General features: G+C 45.7%; 1 long non-coding RNA gene and 1 other non-coding gene across 2 annotated transcripts; one reads left to right on the forward strand and one right to left on the reverse strand.

Annotated features, from left to right (window-relative positions):
• Nucleotides 1-3,526: 3,526 nt before the first annotated feature.
• Nucleotides 3,527-22,234, reverse strand: LOC145521227 (uncharacterized). The gene is made up of 4 exons (XR_014065250.1): nt 22,077-22,234; nt 14,655-14,846; nt 4,583-4,868; nt 3,527-4,364 (listed from the first exon to the last, which is right to left on the reverse strand). It is a non-coding gene; the product is annotated as an uncharacterized LOC145521227 (long non-coding RNA).
• On the forward strand, nt 10,329-10,435 carry LOC145522173 (U6 spliceosomal RNA). Its single transcript, XR_014065970.1, has one exon. It is a non-coding gene; the product is annotated as a U6 spliceosomal RNA (small nuclear RNA).
• Nucleotides 22,235-24,928: the final 2,694 nt, after the last annotated feature.

Here is a 24,928-nt window from a genome sequence, read left to right on the forward strand (position 1 = left end):
TAAAGAAAAATACTGCATAAAACCTGGAATGTTAGGTCCATGAATCAAAGGAAATTGGAAGTGATCAAACAGGAGATGCCAAGAGTTAGCATCAACATGTTAGGAATCAGTGAGCTAAAATGGAATCAAATGGGTGAACTTAATTCAGATGACCATTATATCTACTACTGTGGGCTACACATGAGCACCGAGGAGTTGCTGCTTTTGAGCTGTGATGTTGGAGTGACTGAACTGAAAGTGCCCTTTGTATTAGGGAAGGTTTGATACATACATCACCTGACGCTGGTGATCTTAACCCTGACCACGTGGTTAAGGTGCTATGTGCTAAGTCTTCTCTCCATGTGTTACTATTGGTGCTGAATCTGGCCTCTGTACCCTGACACCAAATTAAATCTAGAAGACAGAAATAAGTTTTAGGTGACAGAGTTTTGGGTGAAGTAGTCCCTGATAGCTCAGTTGGTAATAAATCTCTCTGCAATGCAAGAGATCCCGGTTCAATTCCTAGGTTGGAAAAAGCTGCTGGATAAGGGATAGGCTACCCACTCCAGGATTCTAGGGCTTCCCTGGAGGCTCAGCTGGTAAAGAATCCACCTGCAATGCGGGAGACCTGGGTTTGATCCCTAGGTTAGGAAGATCCCCTGGAGAAGGGAAAGGCTACCCGCTCCAGTATTCTGGCCTGGACTGTATAGTACATGGAGTCACAAAGAGTCGGACACGATTGAGACTTTCACTTTCAGAAACAAATAGCTTTATTGATTTGCCAGACAAAAGGAGTAAGAGTAGGTTCATGCCCTCAAAACAATGTGTTCTGACCTGGGGCAGGTAGTGAGGAGTCTGATAGGAATGGTTCAAAGAGGGTCTGATCAGCGCATAGACATTCTTTTGAATCAAGCTTCAGCATCATCAACCTTCTGGTTCCAACTGGACTGGGATCTACATGTTTGCGGGCAGTAAACAGTTAACTTCTCCCACCTGGCGGGGGTTCAGTATCTGCAAAATGACTGAAAGATATTGTCATATGTATCTTAGGGGAAGCCAGGACCCTGTCCCAAGGCAGCACTACTGTTTGTCTGGACCGTTCCTCACTTGTCTCCTCATCCCTTCTCTTCCCCACTAGCAAGTATTTGAACCTGCCCTTTGGAACTCAGGTAAAGTCATGCAGGCTGAATGAAGCCTATTTCCAAGAAATGGGGGACATAGATAGGCTTTTGTGTCCAGGAGCCCCAGAGGGTCTTGCTCCCTTTCCAAGCTCAATTCACAGGACACATGTCTCCACAAGTCCAAGAGAAGAGGAATTAAATTCCATTTTCTGGAGTTGAGAGTCCAGATTTATTAACTGGAATTCTGCATAGAAAATCTGTCCCTTCTTTCCCATTTATTTACTTATTCAATCATTCACTTATATTGGTATGTACAGGGATATTTTGTTTATGCCTTGGGTTATCATGCAATAGTATTATTTGCTTTTTTGGTCACATTGTTCAGCATGACCATTGGGAACTCTTGCAGGCTGGCACCAATGTCTGAAACAAGAGGGTAAGGGGCAGGGCACAAACTTGAAAAGAATGATATGACCATAGGACATGACAAAAACTGGTTAGAACCAACAAAGTCCAAGGTGGTGGAAGGTTTGACTTCCAGTACACCTTCAGCCTCATTATACACTCATTGTAATACATTAGTTAAATGATACACCCACCAGTGCCTTGGCAGTTCTGAAGTCAACAATAAAGGTCAAAAAGTGAGTAGTGGCCCACTTCCTGGACATCTCTACCCCTACCTCAAACAGTTGGAATAATTCTCCCACTCATTAGACTATAAAGTTACCCAGCCCATAAAAGCTAACCACACCATATCTTGAGGCTCCCTCTCTTGCCTTCTGAGATGGCCCACACTGTGTCTGTGGAGTGTTTCTCTCTAAATAAATCCACTTCTTACCACCACTTCATCTCCAGATTCTTTCCTGACAAAGCAAGAACCTTAAATTCACCAACAACAAGTCCTTTTAACATGCTCAATACCTTCTTGGGAGAGAACTTCGTAATTTCTGGAATGATACAATGCTCCAAACTCATTTTCCATGTCCCAACCCTTTCTCTGAGCAATGCTGGTTCATTCTATTGGAGAAGGGTCTTTAGAAACCAAGGACTAGATGTGTTGGTGGCCACTGCTGCTGGACATCATTTCCTCTAGGCCCTGTCAACAGTCAGCAAGGAGATACATGTGTACCTAATAGCCCAGGTATGCACACATAGTGTATTTATTTCTGTATCTAGCCATTTGCATGTATATGTGGAAATGAACGTAATTTGATGCCTATACCTCCTGCTCTGATCCAATACCACAGAGGACATTCTAACCTTTCCCTCCCGTATGTCTGTAACTTTTTTCTCTGACTTGTATTTACTTATTTGTTCAACCCACAGCCTTGTAAGAAGCAGATTTGCCAGCTAGAATAAGCAGTTTATGTAGCATTCTGTCTTCAGGCTTGCAGTGCGCAAAGTACCATTGTTAGAAGTTGCTTAGGTCAGCTTCCCCCTCCTCCCCTTCAGTGAGGTTACATCATACATCTGTAATACAGCTACATTCATTTGTCATAGTTAGCATTCTATTCTGTGATAGGATAGATTTTTACAGTCCATTTATGTAAGACTTTACTGAATATCAGACCTCTTAGACACTTTATAATACTTTAAAGTTTACAGCGTATTTTATTAGATAGGCGCTATGTATCATTATACAAATGATGTGTTGCCTAGAGGAAAGATCCATAAAGAGGAAAGCAGATGAAATAAAATGTCACTGGGAAGCCTATAGTCTGGAAATTTCCACAGTCAAAATTTTAGGATATTTTCTTCTAGAATGTTCTAGATGATGAATAAAAATAACATTAAAAATTCACATAATTTTGAATGTCCTTTTTTTTTAACCTTTACTATATCATTAATGTGAGAGAGTATTTTGATATTTAAAAACACAAATTAGAAAAATAAAAAAACACTTTTCTTTCCTTTTCCCCAGAAATTCCAGATTAGTAATGCAGGAAAATGTTAATTCATCCCTATCAATGAACAACTGGGACTTCTCCCAGCAAACTGAAATAATTAATACACTGTGTGCAAACATTAATTGTTGGTGTGAATTAAGAATAGAATCCTTTAAAGATGTTATACACGCAGTGCAATCAAGAAAAGCATTGAACCAGATTTGTTCATGAATTCCATTGTGCGCTGTTGAATAGCTAATTTATAATTGCATTAGTCTATAAAATAATCTATTAATAAAATTGGGAATAAACTTGGAAAGAGACTCATTATCTTTGTCAACTGTGGATGCTCAGTAAAGAGTATTGTGCCTGCAGATGAGGAGACGCCTGGCACCATCGCTGTGCACAGCAGCCTGGGGCGCACAGATCTGCCCTTTCTTCTCCCAACGCTGGGCCGTGCCAGCAACCCAAGCACTTCATTAAGGTTAGTGGAAAACGTGAATGCAAGCTTAAATTTCTTTGGTGTTAATTAGTGTGGTCTTTGGTTTAAAACACATTTTTTAATTTACTGAATTGAAAAAATTACATATCAGAGGCAGTCGTTTTTGCTCTGTAAAAATAACTGCGCTTTCTGCTAGAGGCTCATGGCCATTGTGGAGACAAACCTGGGCCCCTGAGCCATCACTGCTTTTCAGAACCCCTGCTTTCCCACTGCTGTGTGGACTCACGAAAGGTCGAGGTAGAAATACCCAAAGAATCCATCCAGGGACTACTGTCTAGATCAGCTTCAGAGAAATCTAGAAAATCCACAACTACATGGAAGGGAAGTAAAGACCCTGAAGTGAAGTATTCATTCCTTCACTCAGTCGTTCAGTCACCCAACCAAGCCTTCAATTACTCAGCGCTGACCACAGGCCAGTCACCAGGCAAGCATGGAAGTTAGAGATTTGGGGTGTCTGGGAGCGTAGCGCCACTTCCCGCTGCAGAGAGGGTTGGGAAGAGTTGTACGAGGCGGGGAGAAGGAGGAGGGGAAGGGGGAGAGGGCAAAGGAGGGAGAAGGAGGGGCAGGGGGTGGAGAAGAGGGAGGGAGAGAAGGAGAAAGGATGGGGCAGGGGGCAGGGAAGGGGCAGGGAGAGGAGAAGGAAGGGCTCCTGCACCCACAGCGCATGCCTGACAGGTCGGAGAAGCAGTTGCCAGGAGCCCAGCGCAGGCGGATGCAGCTGGGAGGAGGGCGAGGTGGCTCTGCTGACCAAGTGGCTTCCATCCCTCTGGGAGCCCGCTCCAAGCCCCGGCTGGTGCCCTCTCAACCCCCAAGCCCCCGAGCTCCAGGTGCAAAGGCCAAGGGTCAGCTGCCCAGAAGAGGGTCATCTTCTTGGACCTGTTGGAGAAATGGCACTGCTCAAGCAGGAGCTATTCAACAGCTCGAAATCACTGCCCTCGGCGTCTCCCAGGGGAGGATCAGGGACCGAACACAAGATGGAGAGCAGTTCACCCTGGCGGTGGCGGGAGAGGCCCACATCCTGGCTCTCTGGCCAGGCTTCCAGCCCTGGAGAGGGCTCTGGCTCCCCCTTCAAGCCGGCGGGTCCTCAGCCTCACCCGGCAGAGACTGAGAGCCGGTCCAGGAGAACCCTTCCTCCCATACGGTCTGCAGCAGCCCCACGGACAGCCTCTGCCCTGCTGGCTTCTCCGTGACAGTGCCCTGAAGAATGTGCTTCTTCCTGGACTCTGCGCTGAGGAGGAGGAGAGCTGGCGGGCACGTTTGCCTTCATGGACAGCCCGGAGAGTGAAGGTCCCAGCTGCAAGTGTGACAGGGCGCCACCCGGCCAGTACTCTCGCCGCACAACTCTGTATCCAAGCTGTTGTCTCCTCCACTGCGGCAGCCCTGCTGGAGGAGGACCAGGCATCCACTCAGGCTAACGTCACCATGGGAACCAGTCTTGGACATCTCAACGTTCTTGTACAGGGGATCCCTTGGCCCAGAGTGCTGGTTTCCAAACTGAGCCCTATGGTACTCCTGGAAGGGGTCCAGGAGGCACCCAGGCATGGAGGATCCTGGAAGGAACCCAGGATTCCAGGAAGCTTCTAGGAGACTTTGGACACTCATTCCCTTTGTTTTCCAGCCCTGGCCTCCTTCCTAGTTGGTCAATTTTAATTTTTGTGTTCGCCTGTGTGATTTTCGCCATTTAAAAAAAAAAAATCTAATCCATGTCCACAACAACAACAACAGATTTGGTCTAGGGTTGACAAGCATGTTCACATACCAATGATGGAAAAGTAAATTAACGTTACTTTCCATGACGGGTGGTGGAAATTTGACAGTATCTATCAGTACTTACGAAGGCAGTGGCACCCCACTCCAGTACTCTTGCCTGGAGAATCCCATGGATGGAGAAGCCTGGTGGGCTACAGTCCATGGGGTCGCTAAGAGTCGGATACGACTGAGCGACTTCACTTTCACTTTTCCTTTTCATGCACTGGAGAAGGAAATGGCAACCCACTCCAGTATTCTTGCCTGGAGAATCCCAGGGACGGCGGAGCCTGGTGGGCTGCCGTTTGTGGGGTCGCACAGAGTCGGACACGACTGAAGCGACTTAGCAGCAGCAGCATCAGTACTTACAGTGTACATGTTCTTTTATCCAACAAGTCTGATTCTAGCAATATATCTTATGAAATACAGTGGATTTTTATTACTTGTGAATTGTGTTTTTGCAAATTTGCCTACTCACTAAAATTTATTTGTAACCTCCAAATCAATACTCACAGAGAATTGTCATGGTCATCCTCAGACATGGACAGAACAATGAAAACTTTGAGTCAAGAACTGACTGTATTCCTACACATGTGAAAGAAATCCATGTTGTTCAGTTATTTCAACCAGTATATGTTGAGAGTAGCAACATAGCCATTTGGAATTCAACTATGAAGCAAACAGAAAAGGCACTTGCCCTTAGAGAACTTACATTGTTAGCAGAACAAGAATCATTGCAGAATTGCTTGAGAAAACAAAAAGGAGAGACCATCTCAATGTCATATAAGAGGAGACTGACAGCCTATAGCCCGGCAATCCCTCCCAGGTACATCTCGAGAGATATGAAGAAAATGCTCAAAAAAAAAAAAGAGGGATATGGGCAAGATAGCTGTTAGCAGCTTTATTTATAAAAGGCTGGTCAAATTGTGGTATATACATACATACAAGGGAACGTGCTGCAAACATTGAAAATGATGTGGGTGTAAATTCTCTGACACAGAGGAAGTCCAGGACTAATTGTTGACTGAAAGGAAAACTAGTTTCAAAGCTATGTATTCAATATCCTATGATAAACCATAATGGAGAAGAACACATTTAAAAAAATGTATGTATTTGTACAAATGAATCATTTTGCTGTACAGCAGAAGTTAACACATTGTAAATCAACTATACCTCAATTTAAAAGGAAATAGTGATTAAGACATTTTTAAAAAGCTGCGTGAACTTTAGGTCCCAGTTCTGTGAAAATGTACAGTCAGACACACACACTTGCAGAGAGCTGTCTGGAAGGTGTTTAGAAGGACTTTCCCTTGGTAGCGGGATTTTAGAAAACTTGTGCTTTGTTACTTTACCTTTCTGTACTTAGGTTTTAATTGCTGTGTTTGAGAATGCTGCGAATCTGCAGTGGCCCCACTTTCAAGAGTTTACATGCTTTGCCATCCTATCTTTTCCAGGATTTCCTCTGGCCCAGTAGTTCCCAGGTTCCCCAGGGGATCACACATTTATATTTCAGAGAGCCCTTGCTTGACTGGCCTCTTATCTCATAGTTGAAAGCAGGACTCAACTTCCATCAAGCGCCCAGGAACCTTCCAGAAATGTCACTTTCTTACCCCTCCCTCCAGTCCCCAGCAGGCAAAGCTCCCATCAGGCTGAGTACCCCCAGCTCGACCTCAGCTGAGCTCGGTCTCTTTAGGAGCCACCACCCTACCAAGCAAATTGAGGCATTTCTTCTCACCACTTCCCATGCTCAACTCCCGGTTTTCTTTAAGACTGAGAAATGGGTACAGGGGGACTGTGCTCCTCGGGTCCCCAGGCAACAGCCCCAAGTTCCAAATGCAAATGGAGGCTGTGCTGTCACTAGCTTTCTAGCATCCAGGCCGGAGCGCAGCCTCAGGCCTGGAGTGGCTGAGGACTGGGGGGCAGAGTGGGTCCCAGAGTAGCTTGTGACAATCTTGTGAGCTGTCTTGTTAAAGACCCATGTGTGTGTATGTGTTTAGTGCTACTCACCTCAATAGCTTTACCAATCAGAAAGGTGAGTTTTTACCATGGAAGCAGGACCCTGGCTCGCAGCATAAGTTCAAGCTCAGAAGCAGCTGGTAAATGCACAGATGACGCTCATTCACCACCTTGGGGCATAGGCCTGAGGGCTGGTTCTCCATCATGACTATAGGTTGCAATCACCAGAAGCATTTTAAAAAATATTGGGGCCTATAAATCAAGCTTTGGCAAATTTTTAAAAAAAGTAAAATCATTTCAAGAATCTTTTCTGACCACAGCACTATAAGAGGAGATGTCAACTACAGGGAACAAAATTATAAAAGACAGAAACACATGGAGGCTAAACAATATGCTTCTGAATAACCAATAGGTCATTGAAGAAATCAAACTATGCCTAGAAACAAATGACAGTGATAACACGACAATGCAAAACCTATGGGATGCAGGAAAAGCAATGCTAAGAGAGAAGTTTATAGCAATACAGACCTACCTCAAGAAACGAGAGAAACCAAATAAACAACTCTACCATACACCTAAAGCAACTAGAAGAAAAACAAAAAAACTCCAAAGTCAGTAGAAGGAAAGAACTCTTAAAGATCAGAGCAGAAATATGTGAAAAAGAAATGAGCCAACAGCAAAGATCAATAAACCTAAAAGCTGGTTCTTTGAGAAGATAAACAAAACTGACAAACCATTAGCCAGATGCATCAAGGAAAACAGGGAAAAGACTCAAATCAATAAAATTAGAAATGAAAGAGGAGAAGTTATACAGACAACACAGAAATACAAAGGATCATAGGAGACGACTGTGAGCAAGTGTACACCAATAAAATGGGCGACCTGGAAGACAGGCAAATTCTTAGAAAAGTGCAACCTCTCAAAACTGAACCAAGAAGTAGAAAGTATGAACTGACCAATCACAGACACAGAAGTCAAAAATACAATAATAACAAAAAACTATAATAAAACATCTTCCAGCAAATAAAAGCCCAGGGCCAGATGACTTCACAGGGGAATTCTACCAAAGTTTAGAGAAAAGCTGCACCTATCCTACTCAAACTCCCTTAGAAAGTTGCAGAGGAAGGGAAGCTCCCAAACTCATTCTATGAGGCCATCACCCTAATACCAAAGCCAAAAAAAAGAAAGAAAGAAAGAAAATTACATGCCAAGATCATTGATGAACACAGACACAAGAATTCTCAACAAAATTCTAGCAAACAGAATAAAATAACATATTAAAAAGATCATACATCATGACCAAGTGGGCTTTATCCCAGGGATGCAAGGATTCTTGAATATACACAAGTCAATCAATGTGACACACTATATTAACAAGCTGAAAGATAAAAACTGTATGATCATCCCAATAGATGCAGAGAAAACTTTTGACAAAATTCAACAGGCATTTATGATAAAAATTCTCCAGGAAGTAGACAGAGAAGGAACATACCTCAACATAACAAAGGCCACATATGAAAAACCCACAGCAAATATTATTCTCAATGGTGAAAAATTGAAAGCATTTCCTCTAAAATAAATAACAAGACAAGGGTGCCCACTCTTGCCACTACTATTCAGCATAGTTTTAGAAGTCCTAGCCACAGCAATCAGAGAAGGAAAAGAAATAAGAGGAATCCAGATTGGAAGAGAAGAAGTAAAACTCTCACTGTTTGCAGATGACATGATCCTCTACATAGAAAACCTTAAAGATGCGACCAGAAAGTAACTAGCACTAATCAATGAATATAGCAAAGTCACAGGATGCAAAACTAATACAGAAATCCGTTTCACTCTTACACTAACAATGAAAAGTTGGAAAGAGAAATTAACGAAACAATCTCATTCATCATTGCAACAAAAAGATTAAAATACTTAGGAATAAACTTACCTAAAGAGACAAAAGACCTGTATGCAGAAAACTATAACACTTGATGAAAGAAATTAAAGATGACACAAACAGATGGAGAGATATACCATGTTCTTGGATTGGAAGAATAAATATTGTGAAAATGACCATACTACCCAAAGCAATCTATAGATTCAATACAATTCCTATCAAACTACCAATGGTATTTTTCACAGAACTAGAACAAACAATTTCACAATTTGTATAGAAACACACAAGATCCTGAATAGCCAAAACAATCTTGAGAAAGAAGAATGGAGCTGGAGGAATTAACCTTCCTGACTTCAGGCTATACTATGCTACAGTCACCAAGACAGTATGGTATTTGCACCAAAACAGAAATATAGACCAATGGAAGAAGATACAAAGCCCAGAGATAAATCCCCACATTTACGGGCACCTTATCTTGACAAAGGAAATAAAAATATACAATGGAAAACAGACAGTCTCTTCAATAAGTGGTGTTAGGAAAACTGAGCAGCTACGTGTAGAAGAATGAAATGAGAACAATTCCTAACACCACACATAAAAATAAACTCAAAATGGATTGAAGACCTAAATGTAAGACCAGAAACTATAAAACTCTTAGAGGAAAACATAAGCAGAACACTCTACGACATAAATCACAACAAGATCCTCTATGACCCACCTCCTAGAGTAATGAAAATAAAAATAGGTCCCGCCAACCTCCCAGAATCCTTGCTGGAATTCATCTTGGCTGAGTGATGGCTGCACCACCAGGAAGGCCCCTGAGTAAGAATAATCAGCCAGAGACAAACCAGAAACCAATCCCATCACCATAAACCCGAAGACAGCAAGCCACATGTTCAGCAAGCAAAACAGTTCTCCTGGGTTCCATTACCCTCCTGTTCTCCACCTAGCGCCCCTTCCCAATAAAGTCTCTTGCTTTATCAGCACACGAGTCCCCTTGGCCAATTTATTTCTGAGTGTTAGACAAGAGCCCATTCTCGGGCCTGGAAGGGGTCCCCCCTCCTGCAACAAAGAGAATTTGATTCAACTGGGAGTTACAAAAACGTCCCAGGTACCTACACATTGCAGCAAAGTTTGAGAATCACTGTCTTAGAGGGCACACTGTGGGACCAAATTGTACATGTGGGGGGTCACAGTGAGTTTTAAGAGATGCCTCTGACCCAACCTAATTGGAAACGTCTATGAAAATCCCTTGTCCAGTGCTCGCTTCGGCAGCACATATACTAAAATTGGAACGATACAGAGAAGATTAGCATGGCCCCTGCACAAGGATGACACGCAAATTCGTGAAGCGTTCCATATTTAAAAAAAAAAGAAAGAAAGAAAGAAAATCCCTTGTCCAGAAAGACTCAGAAATGAGACTTCACAGCACGGAAGTGGGGTAGCCGGGCACAGGGAGCAGTAACTATGCTGCCTGCCACCTGCCTGATCCAAAGGACACACCTAATAGCAAATGTGGCCTCATGACATGTTCAGAATGGCCAAAACAAATGTGCTCCAGGGTGCCATGGGGCCAACTGACCCCTTGAACAAAAGGGCAGTTTGTTGCAATTATGGTGTAAAAATAGTCAGTAAGCATGCCTTCCAAGAGGTGTTCTCTATGCCTTGTGCATTTTTGTAGACATAATCTTTATTTCTCTTAACAGATACATCTTTTTGCAGTGGAGCTGTGTTAGGGGAAGCACTCTGACTGAAACCGCCCACCCTGGCCAGGCACCATAGTGACCATCTGCGTGAGTTATTTTACAATAGGAGGTCCTGGGAAGGAACATGGACCGAATAAGCCATCACTAACTGGAAGAGCTCGGGAAAGTGCGAAAGGAGACGTTACGTGTCCGACCATGTCCCAGAATCCTCCTCGCTGGCATCCATTTTGGCTGAGCAATGCATGTGCCACCAAGAAGGGTTCTGAGTCAGAATGATTGGCCAAAAACAACCAGGAAACTAATCCCATCACGATCAAACCCTAGAACATGAGCCATGTGCAGAGCAGTTCTCCAGAGTTTCCCTACCCTGCTGCTCTCCACCAGGGCGCGTCTTCCCATAAAATCTCTTGTTTTGTCAGCTTGTGTGTCTCCTCCAACAATTCATTTCCAAATGTTGGACAAGAGACCATTCTCGGGCTCTGTAAGGGGTCCCTCTTCCTATAACAATCGCATCTAGCACCAAGATACAGGGTGTGCTGCAGGTCAGGGCATTCCCAGGTAAAAAAGGGAGACTTGGCTCTCATCACATCAGAAAATAGATATTCCAACAACAAAAGGCCCCTTGTGACAGCAGCTGTGTGATCTCATGAGAAGATACCACTTTACATCTGAAGCTGTCTTTGCTATAATGTCGAAGACTCACCAACTGACTTCCAAACTCAGTCTCCATGTTCAGGCAGGGAGCCAAGGGTGTTTACCGTTCAAAAGCAGTTCCTGAGGGCAAGGAAGGCAGGACTTTCCCTTCCCCCCGTCCCCACCCCGAAGTCGGCCCATCCCTCATCCATTCAAGCTGAAGCAACAATTAGCTTTGCTCTAGCTTAATCTCATTTCAAACACTCCACCCAACACTCAGTAATCCTCAGAGTTGCCTGAATCAGCAATAAGGTACAAAGGTTTCCCCGAACTGGCAGCCTTAGACCAAATACCACCAGGAACACAGCAGCTTCATGTGGGCTTAAATGTAGTTCAAGGGTTATGAGAGAGGAAAGCAGATCTCGGCGGAGTCTTTGTGTGTGTGTGCTTGCCACGCCTCACAAGTTCCCCAAACAGGGAGGGAGCCCGAGCCCCTGCAGTGGAAGAGCGATGCTCCAACCACTGGACCGCCAAGCCCCTCAAAGGAGCCTTCTCTGAATTCAGAGTTTACGGCGCAAACAAAGGTGGCGTTTAATGGCGTCTCGGCTCCATTAAAGGAGGAGCCCCCGAATCCCCTCGTTCTGGGTACTATCTTCTATCTCCTTTCCTAATTCCCCCACATTTCCTTGGTGAGGGCAAGGAGCACGACCCTGTAGGAATCCTGGGCCTGGAAGACTGTGTCCCCCCCGTTTCTTCCTTGTAGGGAACAGACTCCAGCCTCCATGGACTTGCCTGAGTTCCAAAGAGCAGATGCTAACAAGGGAGGGAGGAGCAGCCTCAGGGCAGGGTGCTGGCTCCACCTCAAGGGCACACAGAACGCGCTGAAGCTCCCTATAGAACTGAAACTCCAACAGATGAAAGACTTCACTCCAGAGAAGACTACCTGATGCCAGATTAAAGGAGCCAGAAGGCTTCCCTGGCGGCTTAGATGGTCAAGGGTCTGCCTGCAATGCAGGAGACAAGGGGTTCGATTCCTGGATCAGGAAGTTCCCCTGGAGAAGCAAATGGCAGCCCACTCCACTATTCCTGAAGAGTCAGGTCATGACTAAACACACTTTCACGAGCTCGTCAGAGTTTGATCAGAGCTTGAGGCTAGGAGTGCAGGCCCTACACGCACCCTGATCCTTACCAGCAACCTAAACCTTGAACTATTGCTATGAAAATTCTCACCAAATCCTCCTGGATGGGGACTCAGTATTCAAGGGGCAGAAACCCACTGTGTCTCCTTTGCCTGGCAAAGCAATGAAGCTATTTTCTTCTATTCCACCTAAAACTCTCTCTCTGAGATTTAACTCAACACCAGTGCACAGACGCTGAGTTGTCAGCATCAGTAAAAAGTGAGGGCTTGAAGTTCTTCAGTTTTATTCATAACATTCCCTCAGGTATGGTTCGCTTTGGCCATAAGGCTCTCTGGAGAGCACTGATTATAATTAGAACTTTTCCTCAAAATTTACTGAAGAAACTCCATTGGCCCCCACAAGGTCACTGGGGACCTGAATCAGAAGAACTTGCAGATAACGTAAACACTTCAAGCAAAATCTCAATTCTCAAAACCTCCTTCCTGATGCTTTTAAAACTTCTTTTTCTACATTCTGTTAAACAGCTTCTGAGAATAAAACCCTTGGTCTTATGTCATCATTAGGCCAAAGAACGTGAATCAACATTTCTGGCTCAATTCCATTTTTCGTGAATTCTCTGTTGATTTCTGGCAGGAATGGGGAATGGGCTTTCTTGAAGGGAAGACACTGAGGCTGGTCATTGGCCACTGGATCGAAGGAGTAAGTAGCGCCAATCCAGAGGGCAGGGAGCTATTTCTCAGAAGGTTCAGCAGGAGGGAAAGCAGGGCTGAAGGTGCAAGATCTCAGAGCCTCTTTGCTCTGATCAGTTAAGGAAACACTGGGTTGCTGAGGTTGAGACTCAGAGAAGGACTAATCCCGCCTAAGCACTCTGCTCCCCGCCCTACTCCCCCAGCTTAGGAATTTAGCTTTTGTCTCACGCCAATACAAACTCTATCACATCTGAACAAGCCAGAAGAAACTCAATTCTGTGACCTTTCAAATAGTCATGTTCAGGATTAAAGTCTTAATCCTCCAGAAGCTAAGCGAGCGTTGGAGAGCCTAAGCCATCAAAACTTTGGGGGCCTCACAGGGGGTCAGGTTAGCTTTCCAACTTTTCCCACAAAACAACTTCAAGGCAAAAATCCCAAATCCTCTACCCAGCACCTCTGATTGGTCCTCCATGATTATCTCTGCTTCCGTCCCACACCCCCAGAGAGGAGAATGGTCCGGTTTTTCACATAAATGTTGACGGATGCTGTGTGCTCAACACCTTCACGACCACTGTGTCCAGCAAGACATATCCATGGCCTTAATGCCACCAGCAAAAGCCAAGTCCCTGGAGGCCTTCTGGGAGTGAACCTCAAATACAGAGCCATGTATATATATATATATATGATGAATATATATATATATGATGAATTTTTTATGTTTTGACGTGGACAAACTAGTGACTAGGATTCCTGTTTTTTATCCAGGCTGCCCAGGTTCATTTCCTGAGCAGGGGACTAGGATCTTGGGATCTGGCTGTGGTGCTAATAGTAAAGAATCCACTTGCCAATGCAGGAAACGTAAGAGACATGGGTTCGATCCCTGGGTGAGGAAGATGCCCTGGAGAAGAACATGGCCACCCACTCCAGTATTCTTGCCTGGAGAATCCCATGGACAGAGGAGCCTGGCAGGCTACAGTCCACAGGGTCGCAAAGAGTTGGGCACGACTGAAGTGACTTAGCACATTGTCTTAAAGTCTTCGTTGAATTTGTTACAATACTGCTTCTGTTTCATGTTTTGTTTTTTTGGATCTGACGTGTATCTTAGCGCCCCGCACTCCAAAGGACCGAGCCTGCACCCCCTGCATTTGGAAGGTGAAGCTTTAACCAGTAGGGTACCAGGGAAGTCCCCGGACACGCTGTTCCTACCCCCAAATACCCCCTGGCTTTTCTCCATCTGGCTGTCTCCTGCTCATCCTTCAAGAGTTGTCTCCTTAAATGTTGGTCCCAGTAGGGATCAGGGATGTTCTGGGTGGCCCCTGTGGGCCCCATTTTCACAGCACTCAGAGAATTGCCCTGGGAACCAACTCCCCCACCCCCACCCCACAACCGTAACCCTCAACAGCAAAGATCCTGACAACCTGCTTTTACAGAAACGATGCCAACACCACTTCGGACATGCGTTGATGGCTCATTTCAGTCCGGCAAGTGAGGAAGTGAACAACGCCAGCATCAGCACAACGCACGCCTGTAGGCATGAGGTGACAGGCGGCTGAGGCGGGTGGGCCTGCTGGAGCCTGATGGCCGATGCAGAGTGCAGTACAGTCAGTTATCTAAAAAACAAATGAAAACACGCACATCTGTTAAGCAAGATCTGCTTGAGTAAGCCTGTTCTCCAGCGCAGGCCAGGGGAGTGGGAGCCGAGATGATGTCACTGCTCATGGCTAGTATCTTATCATGAACCCACGCACTTGTCATTACATCTGCTGCCTCCTGCTCACTAATACAAGAAAAGCTTTATCTGCGGAGTCTTTTTTCCTCTGTCCTTCCTAAGATGAGTGTGGGTTTCCCTGGTCTGGTTTCCATGGTCTACCCCATGTCCTACAGCTCAGGAGCCCGGGTTGAAGTACAAACACACAGTAAGACATGACTAGGGCCACCAGCATTGGAGCAGAAATGTGCCCAAGGGCTTGCTGGACGTGAGACCTGTGAGTCAGGCTGTGCCCATTAGAGCCATGCCAAGTGGGACTGCTCCTTCCCCCTCCCACGACCATCCCAGGTCCAATCAAGGAAATTCTTGATCTTGACCTCTTCACTGAGGTGAACTCAGGCAACTGGTAAAGGAGTGTCTAGATTAGGACGGAAGTGTGACCAGAAAATGCTGCTGCTAAGTCGCTTCAGTCGTGTCCAACTCTGTGCGACCCCATAGACGGCAGCCCTCCAGGCTCCCCCGTCCCTGGGATTCTCCAGGCAAGAACACTGGAGTGGGTTGCCATTTCCTTCTCCAATGCATGAAAGTGAAAAGTGAAAGTGAAGTCGCTCAGTCGTGTCCGACTCTTAGCGACCCCATGGACTGTACCTACCAGGCTCCTCCATCCATGGGATTTTCCAGGCAAGAGTACTGGAGTGGGGTGCCACTGCCTTCTCCGTGATAAGAAAATAGGTTATTGCTAATAACAACTATTTCTTACAGCCCGTGAGTACTAATAGTACTTATTATTCATTACTGGTATCTATTTCTACATGAAATAGAGGGTGGAGAAGGAGACTAGGGGTTGGAAAGCATCTTAGTGAGCCGCTCTGAGCGTGGCCGCGCGCCTCTGCGGTTCTCATCGATTCCGATTCCGCGCCCTCTCCAGGCGGAGCCTCGGAGCCCAGGCCTGAGGGGGTGGGGGAGGGCCGGGAGGGAGGGCCTGGCCTGGTGCCCCTTGGAGAATCAGCAGGGCTATGAGAAGCAGCTTCAGCTCAGTTCAGTCTCCCAGTCCCCAGGGTTTACTCAAACTCATGTCCATTGAGTCCGTGATGCCATCCAACCATCTCATCCTCTGTCGTCCCCTTCTCCTCTCACCTTCAATCTTTCCCAGCGTTAGGGTCTTTTCAAATGAGTCAGTTCTTCGCATCAGGTGGCCAAAGTATTGGAGTTTCAGCATCAGTCCTTCCAATGAATATTCAGTACTGATTTCCTTTAGGATGGACAGGTTGGCTCTCCTCGCAGTTCGAGGGACTTGCAAGAGTCTTCTCCAACACCACAGATCAAAAGCATCAATTCTTCTGCTCTCAGCTTTCTTTATGGTCCAACTCGCATATCCATACATGACTACTGGAAAAACCATAGCTTTGACTAGCCAGACTTTTGTTGGTAAAGTAATGTCTCTGCTTTTTAATATGCTGTCTATGTTGGCCATAACTCTTCTTCCAAGGAGCAAATGTCTTTTAATTTCCTGGCTTCAGTCACCATCTGCAGTGATTTTGGAGCCCAAGAAAATGAAGTCTGTCATTGTTTCCATTGTTTCCCCATCTCTTTGCCATGAAGTCATGGGACCCAGATGCCATGATCTTAGTTTTCTGAATGTTGAGTTTTAAGCCAATTTTTTCACTCGCCTCTTTCACTTTCATCAAGAGGTTCTTTAGTTCTTCTTTGCTTTCTCATATAAGGGTGGTGTCATCTGCATATCTGAGGTTATTGATATTTCTCCTGGGAATATTAATTCCAGCTTGTGCTTCATCCAGCCCAGCGTTTCTCATGATGTACTCTGCATATAAGTTAAATAAGCAGGGTAACAATATACAGCCTTGACATACTCCTTTCCCAATTTGGAGCCAGTCTGTTGTTCCATGTCCAGTTCTAACTATTGCTTCCTGACCTGCATACAGATCTCTCAAGAGACAGGTCAGGTGGTATGGTATTCCCATCTCTTGAAGAATTTTCCACAGTTATCATGATCCACACAGTCAAAGGCTTTGGCATAGTCAATAAAACAGAAGTAGGTGTTTTTCTGGAACTCTTTTGCTTTTTCGATGACCCAACGGATGCTGGCAATTTGATCTCTGGTTCCTCTGCCTTTTCTAAATCCAGCTTGAACATTTGGAAGTTCATGGTTCACATACTGTTGAAGCCTGGCTTGGAGAATTTTGAGCATTACTTTACTAGCATGTGAGATGAGTGCAATTGTGCAGTAGTTTGAGCATTCTTTGGCATTGCCTGTCTTTGGGGTTGGAATGAAAACTGACCTTTTCCAGTCCTGTGGCCACTGCTGAGTTTTCCAAATTTGCTGACATATTGAGTGCAGCACTTTCACAGCATCATCTTTTAGGATTTGAACTAGCTTAACTGGAATTCCATCACCTCTGCTAGCTTTGTTCATAGTGATGTTTCCTAAGAATCACTTGACTTTACATTCCAGGATATCTGGCTCTAGGTGAGTGATCACACCATTGTGATTATCTGGGTCATGAAGATCTCTTTTGTATAGTTCTGTGCATTCTTGCCACCTCTTCTTAATATCTTCTGCTTCTGTAAGGTCCCTATCATTTCTGTCCTTTATTGTGTCCATCCTTGCATGAAATGTTCCCTTGGTATCTCTAATATTCTTGAAGAGATCTCTAGTCTTTCCCATTCCGTTGTTTTCCTCTATTTCTTTGCATTGATCACTGAGGAAGATTTTATCTCTCCTTGCTATTCTTTGGAACTCTGCATTCAAATGGATGTATCTTTCCTTTTCTTCTTTGCCTTTCACTTCTCTTCGTTTCTCAGCTATTTTGTAAGGCCTCTTCACACAAACATTTTGCTTTTTTACATTTCTTTTTCTTGGGGATGGTCTTGATCCCTGCCTCCTTACAATGTCACGAACTTCCATTCACAGTTCTTCAGGCTCTGTTTATCAGATCTAATCCCTTGAGCCTGTTTCTCACTTCCACTGTATAATCAATCATAAGGGATTTGATTTAGGTCATACCTGAATGGTCTAGTGGTTTTCCCTACTTTCTTCAGTTTAAGTCTGAGTTTGGCAATAAGGAGTTCATGATCGAGCCACAGTCAGCTCCCAGTCTTGTTTTTGCTGACTATATAGAGCTTCTCCATCTTTGGAGATACCGCACATCCAAGGGCAAAGGGTGTAGGAGGGGCGAAATCCCGTGTAGAATCAAACCCCATACCCGCCAGAGATGCTCAGAGGGCTCAAACCTTGTACACACGAGGACCCAGAGACCCCACAGAGACTGAGACAGAACTGTGTTGAGTGTCTCCTGTGGCAGTACGAGTCAGCAGAGGACTACCGCAGGGGCAGGGACTCTGGGTGCAGCAAACCTGGGTATGGCATAAGCCCTCTTGGAGGAGGTCACCATTAACCCCACCATTGAGCCACCAGAACTTACACAGGACTGGGAAACAGACTCTTGGAGGGCACAACAGAACCTTGTGCACCAGGACCCAGGAGAATGCAGCAGTGACCCCCCGAAGAGACTGACCCAGACTTGCCCGTGAGTGTCCAGGAGTCTCCGGCAGAGGCAGGGGTCTGCAGTGGCCTGCCGCAGGGTTGGGGGCCCTGAGTGCAGCAGTGTGTGTATGGGATCTTTTGAAGGAGGTCGCCATTATCTTCATCACCTCCACCATAGTTTGGCCCCAGGTAAATAACAGGGAGGGAACACAATCCCACTCATCAACAGAAAATTGGATTAAAGATTTACTGAGCATGGCCCCGCCCATCAAAACAAAACCCAGTTTCCCCCTCAGTCAGTCTCTCCCATCAGGAAGCTTCCATAAGCCTCCTTATCCTTCTCCATCAGACGGCAGACAGACTGAAAACCACAGTCACAGAAAACTAACCAATCTGATCACATGGACCACAGCCTTGTCTAACTCAATGAAACTATGAGCCATGCCGTGTAGGGCCACCCAAGACGGACAGGTCACGGTGGAGAGTTCTGACAAAACGTGGTCCACTGGAGAAGGGAATGGCAAACCACGTCAGTATTCTTGCCTTGAGAACCCCATGAACAGTGTGGAATCAGTATGAGAAGCAGCTTACAGGCTTAGAATCCATCTTAACATTTATCAACTCCTAACACCCTACTTCCTCTTATAAAATGTCTCCTTTTGTTAACAAGGAGAATATAAGAATCTACTTTGTGTGGTAGTAACTTCTGTAGGAACATCACCCCTCTGAGCTGGGAAGTGAGCAGAAACAAATTCTAGACATTGTGCTCCAGCACAAGGAAATTTGTTGAAGTCTTACTCAGAGTTTTTTTTTTTTTTTAAGATGTATCCTTTTTTTAATTTATGTGTAATTGACATACAGTATATATGAGTTCCAGGTGTACAGCGTAGTGTTTTGACATCTATGTCCACTCCAGATTGATGACTGTAGAAAGTCTAGTAACCATCTGTCACCGTACAAAGTTATTATGGTATTATTGACTGTATTCCTTGTGCTGTACATTACATCCCTGTGACTTATTTATTTTATAACTGGAAGTTCATCTTTCTTAATCCACTTCAAATATTTCACCCAACCCCCAGCTCACCCCTATAGTAACCACCAGATGGTTCTCTGTATCCGAGTCGTTTCTGTCTTGTTTTCTTTGTTCTGGTTTTAGATTTCACATATAAGTGAAAATGGCAAGATTCCATCTTTTTATGAGTATTTCATATATATATTTGAGTTTTAATGTAATTCTAAAAAGCTTTAGTATGTGAATTTTAGCCCTAAACAAATAAGAAGGGAATTAAGAAATAAATGTTAGTATCAATACTGTTAAAATCAGGCATACTGCCACAGGACAATAGAGGGTAATGATAAAACTCCTCTAGAAAAGTCAGCCAGTGATGAGAGAAACTCACTACTGGGTTGCTGAAATCCAGGACACCTCTGCAGCCCTGGGCATCAGAAAAACCTTGGGTTCTGTAGGATCTGAAGCTTTTACAATTTCCAGGACTTTTCTTTAAAAAAAAAAGAATACAAATATAAAATACACAACTAGTTATAAAAATGAATATTTATTTCCACTGAGGAGTCAGACCCACATATATATGGGCTTCCCAGGTGGCACTAGTGGTAAAGAACCAGCTGGCCAGTGCAAGAGACATAAGAGATGCAGGTTCAATCCCTGGGTCTAGAAGATCCCCTAGAGAAAGCAATGGCAACCTGCTTCAGTATTCTTGCCTGGAGAATCCCATGGACAGAGGAGCCTGGTGGGTGATACACCCCCTCAATTACCAAAGTTCTGCTGAAATGGTGGTGGTAGTTGGTGGTTTAGTCACTAAGTCTTGTCTGACTCTTGCGACCCATGGACTGTACCCTGCCAGGCTCCTCTGTCCATAGGACTCTCCAGGCAAGAATACTGGAGTGGGTTGCCATTTCCTTCTCCAGGGGATCTTCCCAACCCAGGAATCGAACCTGGGTCTCCTGCATTGCAGGCAGATTCTTTACTGACTGAGCTACAAGGGCTTTCTTCTGGAATTTTTTGGCAATTTTTTTTTTCTAGCTTTAAAGTTGATTTTTAAAAATTTTGTATCGGAGTATAGTTGATTTTCAACGTATTAGTTTCACAGTGATTCAGTTATTCACATACGTGTGTGTATTGTTTTTCAAATTATTTTCCATATAGGTTATCGCAGAATATTGAGTAGAGTTCCCTTGCACTATACAGTAAGTTCTTTTTGGTTATCTAGTTTATAAATAGTAGTGTATATATTTGTGTTCTCCAACAAATTCAAACTAGGAACTTCAACTTTGGCCGCGGAGAGGAATGTCCAGATGAAAGCAACACGACAGACCTGCCTTGCCATCATGATGGTGGCCACAGACACCCTGATCCATTTGTGTCAATCTCATCCAAGTGCAAAAACCCCATTCTGATGAATTCCCTAACTAAACTGAAAAAGGTGTACAATTACGACCACAGATAGGAAAAAAATGTGCAAGTAAAAAAAGGCATGGACCTTACAATGAACCTCTTTCTGCTCCTCTTGCTGGTGAGTTTCATTCTAATTCCCCAGGTTATGCTGCTGCACCCCCAACTCCAAAGAATCCTGCCTGCACCGGGGTGGCAATGAAAACGGCAGAGGCTCAGAACTGGGGCTCTGAAGGGAAATCGCTCATCTTCAAAGGCACACCCTCCTGCATACTGGCTGTGTGACCTTGGACAAGTTACTTAACTTCTCTGTGTCCCAGCTTGCCTGCTTGTATTCATGGTGTTGTGGAGACTATGTGAGATTGTATTTGATAACCATCTGAGATGGAGCCTGGCATAGACAAGGGTTCAACAAATGGTAGCTGTTATTTCTACCTGGGGACACTGATCTCGGTTCAGGTTCTGAGGATGTATGTACCCCTCAGGTGACTGGCGATACAGATGACCAAACTTTCTAAGTACAACCCTCCTCTGGCCCCTACTCCATCCCCCTATCTAGGGAGGCAGGCTTCTCCCTAGCACAGGTCTACTCTCATCCTAATACTGTAGCCACAGAGACTTTCCCAGCAGTCCAATGGTTAAGACTCTGCCCTTCCAACACAGGGGGCGCAGGTGTGATCTCCGGTGAAGGAAATAAATTCCCACATGCCATGCCCCCTAAAAGTAAAAAACAAGAAAAATTAAAGGCTGGCTAGCCACCGAACAAGTGCGAATCCAAACGAGACTCATAGACTGATCCCAGGAGGCCCGTTCTCCCGCAGCTGTCTGTGCCTCTTGTCCTTTTTTGATAGGAATCTACCCCACTGCTCCTGATCCGTGTCTGTAATTCACTGCTGGAACACACTTTCCTCCCGGGCTTCACCGCGCAGCACCCCTCGCACCTGGGGCCGGGAAAGAGTGTGGATGTTTGCCCTCGCCCCAGGCCTATAGCCCGAGTGGGCCGGCCCCCGCACCCCTGAGAGCTGGGCATGAGGGAGCGAGCCCCCAGCGCCCCTCTCCAACCCTGTGGGACAGAGTCGCGGGGTCTGGAGCAACAGGAGACGCCGGTCCCTGCAGGCAGCGGAGAGGACAAGCTGGGATCCGTCCTTTCCTCACACACAGAAAGCCGCAGGTGCCACGAACTCAGGAAAGCATTAGCAGCATTAACTTACGTCACAGGACGAGATTATGGGTCACGTGCGACGTTCCCCCCATCTTCCCAGAACTGTGACTCAGAGGCTTCCCTGGAAACAGATCCTTGGAGTCTGGCCTCCGAGAAGCAGCAGCAGCGCCGCCTGCCGCTCCCGGACTGGCCTGGGGGTGGGAGCAGGGGGGTGGAGAGGTGATGTGGGCAGCGGGGGGCACAGCAGGGACACCCCCCAGCCCACGCAGCCCAGTCCATTCAGGAGGACCCCCCCGGGGGGCGGGGCTCGCCTTCCGGGGATGGGGGAGGCAGTGTACAGCGATCTTGCCTCTGCTTCTCCTGCTTCAGGACCCTGAAGGCGAGTGTGGGAGGACCCAAGGGGGTCCCCTGTGAGGGTTAGGGTCGCTGATATTTCCTCTCTGCGGGGCCACCAGACCTGCGGGCCTGCGCATGCGCCACCTGGGCAGGGCCTCGAGAAGCTAGGAGCTAGGTAGTGCGTGCGGCCGTCGAGGCTCTGCACCCAGCATCCCCACCACACCTCACGTGCCCGCTCCAGAGAGGGGAGAAAGAAACGTTTATGTACCCACAGACCAAGAGGCGGCAGGGAGGGCAGTGGAGATGGATGGCCACAGCTCGAGACAGCCAGGAACCGGCCAGGGGTGCTCGCCATGTGATCAGCGCTGGGGGTCTGCCAGGAAGGGTGGCTGAACTTCCAGAGGGACCTCTCGTGCCCTGGAGAACTTAACCTGGAAGTGCCCGCCATCAGCAGGGCCCGTAAGAGCTCAGAGATAAGAGCCAGGGCAAAGGGTTGGGACTCCTCCCCAAACACACCCTTCTTGCCACAGCTGACCCCCCATTTTATTATTTGCTGATCGACCCCTACATCCACTCCGCTGACGGTGGTGCAGAGTTAGAATGGTTGAGAAGGAGAAGGAATCATTTGAGGCAGAAATAAGGCTGAATTTTAAAACCAAAACGGGTCATTGTACAAATGAAAGTGAAGGTATGAAACTGTGAGTCTGCTCAGTCCTGTTGGACTCTTTGGAACCCCATGAACTGTAGACCGCCAGGCTCCACTGTCCATGGGATTTCCCAGGCAAGATACTGGAGTGGGTAGCCTTCTCTTCTTCAGGGGATCTTCCCCACTCAAGGATGGAACCCAACCTGGGTCTACTACATCGCAGGCAGATTCTTAACTGAGCCACCAGGAAAGAAAATGTTCTTCCTTTATTATAGCCACGCGTTTTGGGAAACAAACTCACTCAGAAGGACAATGCAGGTAGTGGAGTGCAGTTTATTACACCGGCGGGCCCAAGGCAGAGTCTTGTCTTAGCCAAGGGCCCCGACCAGCATTTGTGAAAATCTTTTATACCCCGTGTGTACGTGTCTGAACTCACCACCCCAAATTCCTTGAGACTTACACAAACAAAGGAAGGGTAAATACAATCACAATAATCTCATCATTTATGTGTTATGTGTTTAAACAGTTAAACAATTGGCCAATAATCAATAAGCCCGAGGTTACACTCCGATAGGTACAGAAAAATTTATGGCCTGTCCAGAGACAGGGGTGATTAGTGTATGTTTTCTCTTAGGCAATGAGTAACCTGGATATGATCTTCAAGGTTCCCCTGTTGGGCGGGGGTCTTATCCTTCTATTGTTTCCATAGGCACTAAGCACAGAGTTTAGAGTCCATTAGAGAGGTGGCCAAGCATGATCAGCATAAACAGGCCTAAGATGGAGTCCAGGTCCTATGAATTCCTTCTTCATTCCCCCCTCTTGATGCTCTTAGTTTTCATAACAAGCATCATTTATTGAAATATATTGTACCCTAGCCCTCTGGCCACCCACGTGAGAGAACACTATCAACCTCTGGGTTACAAAGTTCACAAGACTTTGTAAGGAGCAGGGCCCACAAAGCAGTATGATTAGAACTATTATGGCAACAGTAACAATAGTTTTCCACCAATCTCCCTTTTCCCAGGACAGGACCGAAGTCTAAAAGGGAATATTTTCATCAGACACTGCTTGCACTTGATTTTGCGTATTCTCTAAGGCAGTAGATACATTTTCAGACAGGTCAGGGATGTATACACAACATTTGACTTTAATTATGGCGCAAGTCCCCCCCTGGGCTGCTGTGAGTATGTCTAATGCCATCTTATTTTGAATTACCGCTTTTGTTACTTTTATGAAACTGCTGTTTACATAATATGTAACTCCATGACCCAAGTCTATTGACCGTATGGTCACCAAGCGTAAACTTATGAATCTGCTCCCCAAGGGGGAACGGCACCCTTTTTTGTACAAATTTAGTTACCTGATTTATTACCTTACCTAGTTCCATCTGCTGTGAAATTCTATCTCCCCTTACCTGAGGCAAATTTGTTGACACCTGTTTTATTATGGGAGGGGGCCTCCCATACACAATTTCGTATGGAGAGTAGCTTTGGGACCGTGGGTTCATCCTGAGTCTGAGCAGAGCCGTCGGAAGCAAGTCCACCCAGGAGCAGTCAGTCTCCATGATCCACTTGGAGAGTCTCTTTAAGTGTCTGGTTGGTTCATTTCACCATCTCAGAACTCTGGGCCTATATGTAGTGTGCAGTTTCCATTTGATGTTTAAAGTTTTGTTTATTTGTTGTACTAAATCAGCTACAAAAGCCAGGCCCTTGTCTGATCCAATGCTGGTAGGAAATCCAAATCTGGGAACTATTTTTCTAAGCAGGCACTGGGCTACTTCTGATGCTCTTTCAGTCCAGGTAGGAAAAGCTTCTACCCATCTCGAGAATGTACACACCATGACCAGCAGGTAATGGTAACCTTGTGCCCTTTTTTAAAACAAACCCCAGATACCTTACCCCCTCCTCGCAGATCTGTGC

This window comes from Giraffa tippelskirchi, chromosome 9, assembly GCF_054371585.1.
Source record: "Giraffa tippelskirchi isolate mGirTip1 chromosome 9, T2T-mGirTip1v1.2.pri, whole genome shotgun sequence".
NCBI lineage: Eukaryota > Metazoa > Chordata > Mammalia > Artiodactyla > Giraffidae > Giraffa > Giraffa tippelskirchi.